Below are 12,824 nucleotides of genomic sequence, written 5' to 3'. Positions count from 1 at the left end.
CCACCCGAAAGACAAGGCAGCCATTTCATTACTCTGCTCCTGGCTGTTGCTTCCGGATGCAGTGGACCTCGTGGGATGTCAATTGTGTGGTCTAGCAGGATTCTTCGGCCTCATTGCTAGAGCACAGCAGCACCAGCGGTGCGTTCTTGGCTTTCATTTCCCTATTTGTTAGACGAGGACCACTCCACTTTGTGCAGGAAAGCTGAGAGTACTCTTTGTACATTGTTTGAGAACATGGGTAATTCAAAATCAATAGAACCCAGCTAAGAAGTATGCCTAACAATCGGTCCAATGAACTTAGGTGGGCAATGAGGCCACCTAAGAGACTCTTCAGGAGAAACCGGTGGAAATGATTATTTTCTAAGCAAGCATTCAAGCTATTGCTTACACACCAATGGGACCTTGGAGAAACAGTGGCATAGCTCAAAGTACACAGCTAATGGCACTGTACGGACATGCATTCACGTCATCATCTCTAAGGCTAATTCTGTCCCCACAAACTCCATCTGCCCAGATGGAGCTGTTTTCCTTTCCACAACCTTGTGATTATTTTCTTCTGTTCTTTAAGAACTGAAAAGACTTGAAAATAAATGTATTCCCACATATCCTGAAGTCCAGAGCCCATTTAGACGACCAGTGGCAGGTGGCTGTCCTATGGAGAAGTCTCACACCAAGCAGGTACACAGCTTGTGGTAGAGCTCTTGCCTTAGAAACTTACATCTTGCCGGGCAGTGGTGGCACACGTCTTTAATCCCAGCACTCGGGAGGCAGAGGCAGGCGGATCTCTGGGAGTTTGAGGCCAGCCTGGTCTACAAGAGCTAGTTCCAGGACAGGCACCAAAGCTACAGAGAAACCCTGTCTCGAAAGAAAAAAAAAAAAAAAGAAACTTACATCTTCATAATTGCAATCTTTTCCTGCAGAGGAACTGTAGAATAAATAAGTGAAATACGTATCAGCGGGTGGTACCCTAAAATCCGGGGGTGCTCCTTTTCCACACATCGCTCCCTGCCTCGCCTACTCTGCACACCCCCTCATGTCCTGCAAGGCCTCTACCCAGTAGCTCATGAATCGCACAGCTAGCGGCAAGAAGGCCTTGATGAGCACCTCAAGGAAGCAAAAAGTAAAAATGACCAAGAAGTTTAGGTCTCTTCTCTTGACAGCAAAAACCTCACCATAAAAATTGAGAACACTGAAAAGTTGTTTTCTTCTACTCTGTAAGAGAAGTCTGTTGAAATAGGGACGGCGGCAACAGATGGCGCCCGACGTGATGGGCTAAATCCACTTAAAAACCCGAGAAGGCTTAAAAATAAGGGAGAGAGAGTTTAACACAGATTTTTGCTGTTTTGTTGGTGGCGTTCTGTAGAGAAATTTCCTGATTCACCAACAGCAGCAGAAAAAAAGCTGCGTCATTTTAAAGAGCCACTTCCCGGGGCTGTGCTACCACCGTGAACTCTGGCTTTAAAGCATTTCAAGGCTTTTATGGGACTGGATGTTTGTGTTCCCGCTTGGGATCGGAGGAGAGTGCTCTGAGACTGTGCCGATGGCTCAGCGCTTCCCGCCTGCACCTGGGCAGACGGCAGAATCAGGCTTAGGCAGGCGGAAGAGCATGGCGGATTCCTGCCGCCATACAGAGACGCATTTTCAGACTGCGCAGTGCTCTGCGTGTCAGATTTGGCTGTAACTTGGAAGAAAAGAGTTTCTGTGCTGCACACTCAGTCTCAGAGTTAAACTGCTGATTGCGGCTCCAATGTGGACTGCTGTGTGCCTGGAACTGTTGTGGCTCAGGGGCACCAAATGGCTCTGAGGCAGGAGCAGCTTGGCTCAGCTCTGCCATGCTGATCTGTGCTGGTCTCAGGCAGGAACTACCGTAATTACCTTAAAACCGTGCAGTTAAGGTTTAGACTGGGCAGGACACAGGCAGTACCGTATTACCTGTACATGGTGCAACTTAAGTTTTTAAGAACTGTTTAACATTTTAAGAAATGCTCCTGGATAGTGAAAAAATTACAGATTCACAATAAAACAGATTCAGACAGACCACTAAATGGATCACAATGTTGGATGAGTGTACGTAGGCTTGAGAGAGAAAAAAAAAATAGAGAGAGAAAGAATAAAGTTAATGCCCTTAAAAAAAAGGGGATAAAGTCTTTAAAGAGACAGAGTACAGATAGTTATAGATTAAGAGAAATAAAGTAAATATAAGCCACGTAAAAATGGAAAATTCACAGAGAGTCTGGATTATGTACATTGTGTTTTCTTTAAAATTTTTGACTGTGAAGGAGCTAAGTACAGAGAGACATTTCATTACATGGGCTGCCAAGCTAAACCAAAATGGATATAAGGGTATTATGATTTCAGAATTTGGGTCTAAGGATATGATGCTTTGGAGAGGGTCTTCTTTTGTTTTTGCAGAGGATGAGACCCTGTGGATTGCATCTATTCCGATTTGGTATGATAGACCACGCCCTCCTGAAAGGTTGCTGTGAATACCCTCAAAAAATTGCTTCGCTCAATTGCCAACTGAGATGAAACTAGCATACAGGTTATATCATGAACAACCTAATTAACGACGCCCCTATTCAGCAGGAAGCAGTTTGTAGAGAAAAAACTACGCCCATGTTCCCAAATATTGTTTATAAATGTTCTTTTACATTTAAAGGGGGATATGATATAGATATGAATAATTTGCATTGGTATGGATTTTATGGTCAATTTTGTTATATGTATATGTATTTTTGATCTTGATTAAGGTATTGTGATTGTGTAGTTCATTTAAAAATGTAATGTATAATTAGGAAATATAGGTTGTTAATGGATAATCATCGCTAATACTTAAGCTTGTAGTCATGTTAGTTAGATTTTCTAGATATATAGAGAGATATTTTAGTTAGATAGGCATTCTTCATATCTTTCAAAGGCTGCAGAATATGGCATTTAAGATATTTTAATAACTTAGGGTTTTTCATGACAATGAGACACATTTGCTCCTGGCAGCACCAATCTATTTCAAGAGGAAGATGGGCATCGAAGAGAATCCTTATGGAGTTTGATAGCCATTTGGGCAAGAAACTGCTCTTGCCTGGACTGTTGCATAAACTGGACACAGAGAACCCGCAGAGAGAGGACTGCTGAACTTGCCTAAAGGTGAGATGACCTTTTGGGGTTCCTGCTTCATGAAAGAGTCTGTGAGACATTCTGCAGGACACAGCAAAAAGTGACTGAACTGTCTTTGGAATTTCTTGCTTGATGAGAATGTCTGCTGGATACTATGGGCCTGTAGGCCGAAGATGGATGCCCCAACGGTACAGAGGAACTTTGGGTGACTGTCCAGGCAGCGAGATGTCTCTGTCATTTCTAGAGTTTTCTTATTTCTTGTTTGATAGGTAATATTATATCCTTCTGGAGTCTTTGATGGAGTTGAAGAATGGTTAGTTATAGTTTTCCTTAGTTATGATAAGAGATAAAATAGATATAAATATTGTAACTGTAATTCTTACTTGATAACTGTTTTGTTATATGTAATTTTACTATGTTAAAGTTAAAGCCTTTCTTTTTTGTTTAAACAGAAAAAGGGGAAATGATGTGGGAGTGATTTCTTATTAATAAAGAAACTGCCTTGGCCCATTTTATTGGATAGAAAATTAGGTAGGCGGAGTAGACAGAGGAGAATGCTGGGAAAAAGAAGCTGTGTGAGGAGTCGCCATGGTTCTCCCGCTCCAGACAGACGCAGGTTAAGATCCTCCCTGGTAAGCCAGCTCGTGGGCTACACAGAATATTAGAAATGGGTTAGAACAATATGTAAGAGCTAGCCATAAGGAACTGGAACTATCCGGGCCAGGCAGTGTTTGAAAGAATACAGTTTCCGTGTAATTATTTCTGGGCATAAGCTAGCCATGCGGGCGGCCGGGTGCCGGGGACGCAGCCCTGCTGCCGTCCCTATTTCAACAGAAGTCTGAATAAACCACAGCCAAGGGTAGGAAACTCGGCCTGATGACAACTTTGCAGATGGTGCCTAGTTGTGCATGAGGAATGGAAGGGATGCTTTGCTCAGCAAAGAAGGGTAGGAAAAGTACGGGGGCTGGGAAGAGGCCTGGGCAATAATGCCTCCTGTATCCAGGGTTATGGAAAACTGGAATGCAATTCCCACCATCATGGTGGGACAGGACTCACTGAGGCGGTGAGCGCCCGCTGGGCATGAACGTTTCTCCAAACCACAGCTTTTTTCTTTCCCTTTTAAAAGCATGGTGTTTCTCATTACCTTACCACAAACATTTTAAGTGAGATGGTTTTAAGGCATTGGTTTCATTAGATCATGTCTTTGATTGACAGAGAAATGTGTCTGTCCTGATTTTACAAATGCCTTGTAGGGTCCACCTTTAATATATTAGTGGGAAATTTGTCCCGTATCTTTATCTGAAACCTTTCACAGATGGCATCTGTCCTGTGTCACCTGAGGGCGTATAAATCTTTACAGATCGGCCTGTTTTGAATGATGTCAGCCCGAAAATAAAGCTGTTCGCAGACTCCCACTGACCAGGCTGTCCATACTCAAGCTATCTTGGCTTATTTGTGTAAAAATGCAAATTTGGTTGTAGAATTTTTCACAACAAAGTCAAATCATTTTACCCCTTCCACTTGTCACCCAAGACCACATAGAGAAGCAAGCCATTCGGAGAGAGGAGCGAGGGATAAAGGAGAAAAGTGCTTTCTGAGATTTGGGCTAGCGGAATCAACATGCCAGGGCTGCAAGGGCTCCCACTTTCGGCTCTCCTGCTCAGCCCCCTCCATTGCCTCTCTCCACCACTATGCATTTTTTAAACCACACTTATTTAGTTGCATATATGTGGGTATGTGTGCAGGTGTGTAATCAGAGGACGCTCTATGGGACTTGGTTCTGTCCTTCCACCATGTGCTTCTCTGGGTCAAACTCAGTTCTCAGGCTTGTCTTTGGGCACTAGGGTCCATTCCTTGGACCTGTTTGTGTCTTTTCTCAATCCCCAGGGCTATTTCTTGGAACTGGATACCATTTGCATGTAATGAGCCCCCCCACCCCAGCCCTTACCTTCAGAGTCTTTTACGTTTTTTTTTTTTTTTTTTTACTTGCCACCAGCCCCTCTTAGGTGTATCAAGTGTTTCCTTCTCTAAGTGCCAGATGAAGTTCCTGGTTGCCTCCTTTCTGGCTAAGTTAGCAGCAACTCCAACTTTTTGGCTGCTTCCTTTTCTGTCTCTTAATAATCCAAGCAAAAGCCTCTTGGTTCCTGCTTGCTGTTCATGTTTGGCAGGTCCCGGGGCATGTGTGATAATTCTAGCTTTCTCGAATCTGAAAGACCTTTTCCCCCAGGGACAGAAGAACCTGTGACATCCTCAGCTGACAGGATTAGGTGAAAGTGATCAGTGACTGATCACATGACCTGGTACTGCATTTTAGGACACAGGTCTTAGCTGCAGCATCAAACTCCCTGGTGACCTGGGAGCAGCAAGCCTGTGTGAGCTCTCTTCATACAGGGAAGTAAATTCTGTGGGTGACCAGAAGCAGTGTCAAAGTAGATTCACCCTAAGTCATTCTCTCCACCCTATTGGAGCCCAGTGAGCTGAAACCATAGCAGCTACCAGGAACTGTGAAACCATAGCTTAACTGGTAAAGCTGCTGTAGACTTTTGCTGACTATAGTGGACCAAGTCAGGCATCAGAAAAGGTAGAGCTCTGTGATTTCAAAGGTAGCCTGGTCTACAACGTGAGTCATCGTTTCAAATAAAAGGGAAATAACTACCATCATGAAAAACACTGTCAATCAATCAAGATGTCAGCTAGAGTCATATGGAAAAGGAGATTCTTAATTGAGAGAATGCCTCCATCAGATTGGCCTCTCTGGCATTTTCTGGATTAATGATTGATGTGGGAGGGCCTAGCTCCTCACTGCCATCCCTGGGCAGGTGGTCCTGAGTTGTATAAGAACACGCCAGAGGGGGCAAGACAGTATGCAGCATTCTTCTACGGCCTGCACATTAGTCCCTGCCTCCAGGCTCCTACCTGGAGTTCCTGCTCTGACTACCCTGGATGGTGGACTGCAGACTGTAAGATGAAAGAAACTCTTAGGATGTTCTATCTGTGATAGAAACCCTAACTAACTAAGACACCAAGTCAACCCAACTGCCGAAAGTTATCATAAAAGGACAGATGAACTTGGGCTCAACAATTCACCTTCAACATTGGGATTTCTAGCTCTGGAAAAGGCCATTTTCTGAGGCCTTTGGGGAAGTAGCTTCAACAGCCAGCCAGCCTTTCCCAGTCATCACCTTATGTAAACACATGAGGAACTGTAAATCTCTCTATTCTGTGATCCCTAAGCAAACTGGGAATCTCTCCCACAGAGATCAAAGCAGCCTTCAATAGAGTAGCAATACCCCAGACAAAGCAAATACCCATCACCAAGGGAATGACTGGACAGAGTCAACCTGCTCAGACCAGGAACTGTGATGTGGCCATATACTGCAATTGGGAATGCACTTCTTGGCTTGGAATCATTTCCACAAAATGCTGTGGATTAGATCAAATGCAGAAGAGAATGTATGTTTTGTTTCCATTTGGTAGAACAATAAAAGCTGCACCTCTGTGTGTTCATGTATGTATATAAGAAAGAAAACTTGTCCAAGGGTGTTACTGACCTCACTGGGCTCAGCCTCCCACATCAAATTGGCAATCAAGAAAATGAACCCACAGACTTGCATATAAGCTAATGTTGTGGAGGGAATTTCTCATTTGAAGTTCCCCCAGCACTGTTGACACAGCTCATCGATTTGCACTTGATAACTTTACATTTTGGTTAGCAATGTCTTAAGAAGGCAGGCTACATAAATCAAGGTTTTATTTTATGTACACAACTTTAGAAAGCCAAATAAACTCCTCTCTGATATACTTTAAGATATTATAGCAAATACTGCCTTCATTTCTCTTATGATAACTTACTATCCATAAAAGCCAGAGTACATTTCCATTTTCCCTTTACAATCTTAAAGCAGAATGCATAATAAGAAACTGAATAACGAATTTCAAAATCAAGCAGAGGCTAAACAATTCAAAGGGGAAAAAGGAGTATAAGAGTTACAATTTACAGATTGAACAACAAATAAAATGTATCCTTCAATCAACAGGATCTATGAGATGGTTGCAGAGTCAGGGACCATAGATACATGGATGCTTTTGTGTTTTATTTATGTTTTAATTAACTTTTGTAGGGAAAACAGTCTTCTGCTTTTAGTTTTTCTTCTACTTCAAGATACGGCAAAGTAGAGAAGGAAAAAGACAGAAACAAGAAGAAAAACAGAAAAATAACAAAGACTCTCAAGCAGTAAGATATCATAGATAATGAAGGTCTTTTATCTCGACAGACAAGATGGTGGTGATTGTCGTGTCTCTGGTGGAGTCCCTGGGTCTGAATGTAGCCAATATTGCTGACCAACACTCAAATAGAAATGTAACACATCTTGAGAATTTCATTTTCTTGGTCTCAACATAGGCCCAAGTCAACTCCTCAGAATCCACCTGCCAATTGCTTGTTTAGGTCACTGTTATGGGTTCCCATGGGTCAAAGAGTTACTAGGGTTATTGGGCTAGACCACTCAGGGGAGCTTAGAGCATGGCTTTGAGCCCCATCAGATTTTGCTTTGGAAAAAAAAAAAAAAGCAAATCCTGCCTGTTGGCATACAAAAGAGTCCCACAGTAGCCCAGAATGAAGTATAATGGTAAACTATTGATTTAGGTAATCGCTTACATATTATTTCCAATGGCTGACTTACAAAATAGTGGCACAGGGTGGAGACTATTTAGCATTTCCTGTGGGAGGACCCTCCATTGCTATCTTTTAGTAGGCTGAGAATTATTGTAAGTAGTACTGTGAAGGCAAGTTTTTCCTCTGTAAATCAATAACTATAAGAGCTATCCTTTAGGCAATAGGGAAGAAATCAAAGAAATTCCAGACTGTAGAGGGCCCATTGGTTGAATCACCTTATTAACAGCTCTTATATCTGTCACCATTCTCCATTTTCCAGATTTCTTTTAACAACAAATACAGGAGAATTCCAAAGGCTGATTGATTCTTCAATATGCTGAGCATCTAGTTGCTCCTGTACCAGCTGTTCTAAATCCTGCAGTTTCTCTCTTGTTAAAAGCCATTGTTTAACCCATATAGGTTTCTTACTGAACCATTTTAAAGGTAGGGCTGTTGGTACCTCTGAAAGTTTGCTAGTTGTTTTGTGTTTTTGTACAGCCTGAATGGTTAGTAACTATTTTTCACACCCACCAGCTTGCCTTCAACAGTCAGCTGTTCTGCAGTATTTCAAACCTCTCATGGCTCGCCTGCAAATCAGTCCTTCTTTTCCTGACCATTTCCCACCATCGCTGGTCCTTCATGTGAAAAGCATGTATTCTAAATATTCCTTTACAAGCTGATCCAAATGTGTGAAAATGTTCTGAAAGCATAAAATCGCCCTGTGTTGGACTCTTATAAAAATCCACAAAGGTTTCCATATAGAAACTTTCTCCTGAACTGTCCTGAGCAGAAGCAAGCAATTTAATATCATTTTACCGATACGAGAGACCTGTGTGCTTGTATTTCTTCCTTGGCTGTGGGCTGAGCCCTGAGAGCAGGTGTTCTCTGCATTGATGTAAGCTTTTCTAGGCACAGGAGGAGCAGCAGTGGATTCCCAAGTCCCCCAGCTTCTCATAGAAATGGAAATTCCCAGTGATGCTGGGATGATAGCTGGGGTGCTCCTGGATGAGAATCTCACTCACTGCCCTTCATCTCTGGTTTTATAGTGGTAGCTACATAAAACATGGCAGTCAACTGCCCTTCCCTGCCTGGGCCCAGCACAGTCACCAATCACCTATCACATGGCCTTGTTAATTTGGTTTGTGCTTTGCAGAATTTGTCTTTATTTCACTATTCTTCTCAGCAGCATACCAAATAGTCATTATGCCTTGACTGAAGAAGATTGCTAGTTCTTTTTATCCTAGCAATATGTGGATGAGGCCACATGGCTCACAGCTCTCTCTGTCTATGGGGAACCTATCTATCATCTATTTACACCTATCAGCTACATTTGTCTGTTATCTATCCATCTATTTGGTTATTTTGATGTAAAGTCTCATGATGCTGCACAGCCTGTCCTCAAACACTGCCTCACCTTCCCAATTACTGCGATTAGGACCATGTGCCACCAACTGCCACCATGCCTGTCTCTGACTCACAGTTAAGTTACTACAAGTGCCCTAAGAACCCCTAAGAAAGAAAATAAACCAATAATAGAATTTTGTGTAAAAAATAGGCAGATCATGATCAACCCATCCCACCCTCCCAAACATACAGAGGCCGTTAGAGCCTTGGCGAGAACGGGAAGGAAGTCAACACAACTTTTTTACTCTTTTCCACATTAAAACCTTGCAAGTTCCAATTAGAGTAAACTTCAAAGCTGCCTTGGGGTTTTTATGATGTGTTTTTTAAATGACCAAAATTTTTCTGCACATATTTTCCAAAATAATCTATATAAATCAAATTTTAAAGTTGTATAAACCTACAGCTGAATATAATTGTCCCTGTCACAAATGAATTGAATTCAAATCACATGTGGTATGAATTGGCCACCAGGGGCATTGAAATGCAAGTCAGGAAGAGTCCTGAGGACGAACAGGCCGTCTGGTAGTAGACAAAGTCCTTCTCTGTGTGTAGCTGAGGAAATAAAGGTTTAGCAGGCCTTTGCTAGGAACTTTGGATCCTCTGTCCCCTTTTCCCTGAGGTAGGGAAGTCTAATTGCCCCTTGTTAGAAGCCATCATGAGCTAGCGTCCAAAATCTCCGAAGGTCTAAAGGTCATAGCCGCAGCTGCAGCAGCAGCAGGAGTAGCAGCCGCTCTGTGGAAGAAGTGTTCAACTCAGGGATGTTTCTTCTTCATCCTGGGGACCTCTTTGTGCTCCCTTCCACCCAGACTTGAGCCACATTCTAAAAAGACAACAGGAAGTTGGCTCTTAAGCTCCTATGGAGTCTCAACTGCTGCAGAAGCCCCAGGGGTGGAAAAGCCCTACAGTCTCACCAAACAAGGGATTTGCTAAGTGATTTTCTCAGAGAGACAATAATAATGAGAAAAGAAAGAGCCTGAAAATTCTAAGGGTTTTTTTTTCTTTAAATTTTTTTTAGTATGCCAATGTACATATGTGTGTGCTTTTGCTAACAGCATATTCTTATTATGTTGATTTCTAAGATCCTTAAATGATATGTTTTTACTTTAAAAATATTTTTATGGAGAAAGCAATGTTAAGGAATGGACCAACCTGTATTTTATTCATGTAAGATCTGCAATTATGAAAGGGTTTGTTGGCTTCAAGGCCTTTAAACTTTGCTTACAGTGTAAGGGGTCAGAGCATATACTAGGATTGGGGAGTAGGAAGCCCCTTTGTTAATTAGCGCTCTTAAAGTGACAGCCAGTTCTTCGACTTCACTGCCTCCAGTGAAACTGACTGAGCACAGTCACCCATTGCAGTTTAGAACCATAGCAGAGATTGTTAAAGGTTTAAATGCTGTAGATAAAAGACCCTGGGGCTTATGAAGCAAACCGGGAGAAATAAAAAGGTTTAGCACAATGTGAATCAGTGTAACAAAGAAACCAAGTGCCAGGGTCCTAATTGGGCAAAAACAGGACTCCACTAGCAAGTACAAGGTCAGAATGATGATGGCCTTGGATAAGTTACCTACTCTGTGTTTCTCAAATACATAAAAATCACTGCCTACTTCCTAAAACAATGTATGGAGAGCATTCTGAACCACTCCAGTTTTAAAGTGTGTGTGTGTGTGTGTGTGTGTGTGTGTGTGTGTGTGTGTGTTTAACTGCTTAGTAAGTGCTAGGCTTATTGTGATTATGAGGTCACTTTTTAAAGTCATAGTTTATAAAAATCAGAATAATAATAGAGACTATTTTATAGGCATGTTAGGGAAAATAAATGAAAAGATACATATAAGCCATAAAGCTCAGCTGCTTTAAAGGCCTCGAAACCAACAAGTCCTTTTGTAATTGCAGATTCTTAAATGAATAAAATACAGGTTGGTTCATTCTATAGCACTGTTTCCTCTATGAAATGTTGAAATAAATTAATTAAGAACACCGAATATATAATTTGAGGATCTTAGAAATCAGCTAACCCATATATTTCATTTTATGTATCAATTTATTTGCTTCCTCTGAAAATAGGTTTCTGTTTTAAATATAAAACATATGCTCATTCATTAGCGATGTAAAGAGACCTGAGGAAAGGATAAAAATACACTCCTTAACGTCCACAGAAAATACTCAGGTTTCTTTGGTGACTTGTGTGTGTATGTGTGTGGTGTATGCATACAGTTTTATCCTTAACTGGAGCCATGCTCTATAGAGATGCTATTGTTCTTTCCCATCAGCATGGCGTTCTATCCCAAGCATTTTCCTTAGTGTTGAACATGCCTTGCTGTCTTACTTTTCACCTGTGCACTGGGTGGCCATGTTGCTCCTGTGTTCATTCTACGGCCACATTCACATAGTTCCTGGGACAGACACCTAGAAACTCAGTCTGATAAAAAGCACTGGCTCCTGGTTTGCCTGCACAGGGTAGCTCTAACTAGGATAAAACCAAGTCATTTCTGCCTTCCCTTTGTATCTCTCCTTTACTTTGGTCAGACCCTGTTTGACTTGACATTAAGTATGTACTGATTCTAGGAGTGTCTGCCTGGAAGCTGGCAGGACCTAAACAACCTCATCTGCATGGACGGGTGCTGTGGGATAATGCTCTTGTACTCTGTAAAAATTTGTCACTCACATTGGTTGAATAAAACACTAATTGGCCAATAGCCAGGCAGGAAATATAGGTAGGGTAACCAGACTAGGAGAATTCTGGGAAAAGGAAAGGCGGAGGAGTCAGTCACCAGCCAACCGCAGAGGAAGCAAGATAAGAATGCCTTACTGAGAAAAGGTACCAAGCCATGTGGCTAAACATAGACAAGAATTATGGGTGAATTTAAGCCATAAGAGCTAGTTAGTAATAAGCCTGAGTAATGGGTCGAACAGTTTATAGTTAATATAAACTTCTGTGTATTTATTTGGGATTGAATGGCTGTGGGACAAGGCAGGACAGAAATGTCAGTCTACAGGTATGTATGCACTCTGAGAGTGTCTGTCTAGAAGCTGGTGGGACCTAACCATCTCTTCTGCCTTCAAGGCTAAAGACACAGAGCTGTGAGTCTCTTAACACTGCAGTCAGAATAAAACCTGGAAGGTCAGGCTAACTACCCCCACCCATGATAGCCGGGCTGTGCCCTGAGTAGAAGCAGTCATTTGTAGGGGTGACTGCATCACACCATATTGCAGAACCAGATGTGAGACTATATTCAGAATGACCTTATCTTGACCAGGACTGCCTGATTGCTCATGCCTCTTGACCTTTGTCCCAGCTGTTCTTCTGTTCAAACCTAAAGTTCATGTTAGCACCTCACAGACATAGAACTCCTTTATTTGTTCCAATTTCCAAGGTATTGACTAAATCTCCCTTCCCTGCTTTCCACTGACAATCATTCCTTCAGTAATAGGATAGTAATAGGTAGGTAATAGATGTAATACGAGTGGTGGCTATGCCTGGTTCCTTGGGGCCACCTGAGCCAGGCTTCAGCCTAAAACTGCATTGCTAGTTTCTCTAACAATAGACAATGAAGATTCCTTAATTATAAATTAACCCCTTTCTCTAAGGTTCTTCCTCTTAATGGATTCTAAGGGTGTAATTGTATGGCCAATAGCTGTGAACTTATTGAGAC

At 42.1% G+C, this 12,824-nt stretch overlaps 1 protein-coding gene across 5 annotated transcripts in view; it reads right to left on the bottom strand.

Moving 5' to 3' along the window:
- The window catches only part of Frem1 (FRAS1 related extracellular matrix 1), a 153,545-nt gene that overhangs the window by 125,470 nt on the left and 15,251 nt on the right, over positions 1-12,824 (bottom strand). The gene's annotated exons all lie outside the window — the stretch shown is intronic.

The sequence above is a fragment of the Alexandromys fortis genome, unplaced genomic scaffold (genome assembly GCF_014885135.2).
Source record: "Alexandromys fortis isolate MF-2015 unplaced genomic scaffold, M_Fortis_MF-2015_v1.1 scaffold_64, whole genome shotgun sequence".
In the NCBI taxonomy this organism is placed as follows: Eukaryota; Metazoa; Chordata; class Mammalia; order Rodentia; family Cricetidae; genus Alexandromys; species Alexandromys fortis.
The sequence above is the reverse complement of the archived record's forward strand: the minus strand, read 5'-3'. Positions and strand labels throughout refer to the sequence as shown.